The 2,610-nt window shown below is 42.7% G+C and overlaps 1 non-coding gene across 1 annotated transcript; it reads left to right on the forward strand.

The window, feature by feature from the left end:
* The first annotated feature begins 806 nt into the window (after positions 1 to 806).
* TRNAV-CAC (transfer RNA valine (anticodon CAC)) lies at positions 807 to 879 on the forward strand. The gene has a single exon. It is a non-coding gene; the product is annotated as a tRNA-Val (tRNA).
* Positions 880 to 2,610: the final 1,731 nt, after the last annotated feature.

The raw sequence follows: 2,610 nt of genomic DNA on the forward strand, positions 1-2,610 counted from the left end.
ATTTTGGGTTTCTTTTTTATTGACCATTTTAGCAGAAAACATAATCCCATATTATAAAAATCCTGTTTGTTTCAAAATATATAGTTCCTTTAAATACAAAAGCAAACAACTAAACTATGTAAAAAAAAGGAACACATTCAATGTAAACTTCCTTTTAAGCAAAATCCCTTTGTAGGAATAAAACTGGTAAAATATGTAATAAAAATTGTAAATGTTTCATTAACCAAAAATACTTTCCTTCAGCAATAAAAAGGCCCCGTCAGTCACAATTCTGCTCTGCTAGCCAATACACAGTAACTTTCCATCAGGTTTCATAGAGTAGTGGTCATCACGTCTGCTTATCACGCAGAAGGTCCTGCGTTCAATCCCCAGTAAAACCAATCTGTTCTTGGTGTTGAAATAATACTTAATTAAACTACAATATATGAAGTTCTTGGCTTTGTTGCCGAATGATGGGATGTTTTGGCTTCCATCCCAAACAGAGCTACGAATTTGTTTTTTTTTTCCCTGGCGGTCAAAACTCGTCTCTAATTGTCATTACTTTGCAGGTTTTCAAAGGTTTCATAGTGTAGTGGAAATCACGTCTGCTTTACTCGCAGAAGGTTCTGGGTTCAATCCCCAGTGAAACCCATGTGTTCTTGGTGTTGAAATAATCCCCTATCAACCTGCAGTATATAAAGTTCTTGGCTTTGTTGCCGAATAACGGGATGTTTTAGCTTCCATCACCAACAGAGCTACGAATTTGTTTTTTTTCCCCTGGCGGTCAAAACTCGTCTCTAATTGTCATTACTTTGCAGGTTTTCAAAGGTTTCATAGTGTAGTGGTCATCACGTCTGCTTCACACGCAGAAGGTCCTGGGTTCAATCCCCAGTGAAACCAATCTGTTTTTGGTGTTGAAGTAATTTCCTATCGACTTGTAATATGTGAAATTCTTGGTTTCGTTGCCAAATGACAATACATTTTGGCTTCCATCACAAAGAGAACTACGATTTTGGGTTTCTTTTTTATTGACCATTTTAGCAGAAAACATAATCCCATATTATAAAAATCCTATTTGTTTCAAAATATATAGTTCTCATAAATACAAAAGCAAAAGACCAAACTATGGAGAAAAAAGTAACACATTCAATATAAACTTCAATTTAAGCAAAATCCCTTTGTAGGAATAAAACTGGTAAAATATGTAATAATAATTGTAAATGTTTCATTAACCAAAAATACTTTCCTTCAGCAATAAAAAGGCCCCGTCAGTCACAATTCTGCTCTGCTAGCCAATACACAGTAACTTTTCGTCAGGATTCATAGTGTAGTAATCATCATTTCTGCTTAACACGCAGAAGGTCCTGGGTAGAGTTGAGCGCGGTTCGAGGTTCGAGGTTCTCCAGTTATAGGCACGAGTGATTTTGGGGGCTGATCGAACTAGAACTCGAGCTTTTTGCAAAAGCTCGATAGTTCTAGATACGTTCGAGAACGGTTCTAGCAGCAAAAAGCAGGGCTTTTGACAGCTATAGTGTGCAGGAGCCATCGCTGGCAGCCTGCCACAAGCTGGTAACCAAGATATACATCGGGTATCCAACCAAAGCGCTTTGGTTAGTAACCCGATGTTTATCCTAGTTACGTGCAGGAAGCCCACACTTCCCCGCTCAGCTCGCTCCGCCCCCTCCTGCCCGCGGCATGTACACACGTATACACACACACACACACACACACACACACGGTCCCGCTCGGCTTTCCTGCGGTCGGCCCAGGGGCAGCAGTCCTTGGCACTGGAAACTGTGGCTGCCGGCCCTTTAAGGCCCGCAGAACACAGCGTTCACTGTGTTCTCCTGCATTGAGCATCATCTGTGGGCGGAGCTACCGCCCGGCGTCCTGCTCGGTCGCACAGATGAAGGAGTCACAGTGCCAGCCAGCGACCCCCAGCACATCGCTTCCCTCCGGCGCTGTGTGGGCCCCATCTGCACTGTGACCTGATCAGTATGTGGGACATCACTCCCTCCCCACCCCTCCCTGTCCCCCCGTGCGTGTGTGGGCCCCGCAGAGCCGTGTGTGTGGCCCCCGGAGCCGCATGTGTGGGCCCCGTAGAGCAAGGTGTGTGTTTGTATGTATGCATGCAGCAGAGCAGTATGCGTGTCTAAATGTATGTATATATGCAGCAGAGCAGTATGCGTGTCTGTATGTATGTATGTATATATGCAGCAGAGCAGTATGCGTGTCTGTATGTATGTATATATGCAGCGGAGCAGTATGCGTGTCTGTATGTATGCATGTATATATGCAGCAGAGCAGTATACGTGTCTGTATGTATGTATATATATATGCAGCAGAGCAGTATACGTGTCTGTATGTATGTATGTATATATGCAGCAGAGCAGTATGCGTTTCTGTATGTATGTATATATGCAGCAGAGCAGTATGCGTGTCTGTATGTATGTATGTATATATGTAGCAGAGTAGTATGCGTGTCTGTATGTATGTATATATATATGCAGCAGAGCAATATGCGTGTCTGTCTGTATGTATGCATGTATGTATGTATGCAGCAGAGCAGTATACGTGTCTGTATATATGTAGCAGAGTAGTATGCGTGTCTGTATGTATATATATATGCAG

The sequence above is a fragment of the Anomaloglossus baeobatrachus genome, chromosome 2 (genome assembly GCF_048569485.1).
Source record: "Anomaloglossus baeobatrachus isolate aAnoBae1 chromosome 2, aAnoBae1.hap1, whole genome shotgun sequence".
NCBI classification, from domain to species: domain Eukaryota; kingdom Metazoa; phylum Chordata; class Amphibia; order Anura; family Aromobatidae; genus Anomaloglossus; species Anomaloglossus baeobatrachus.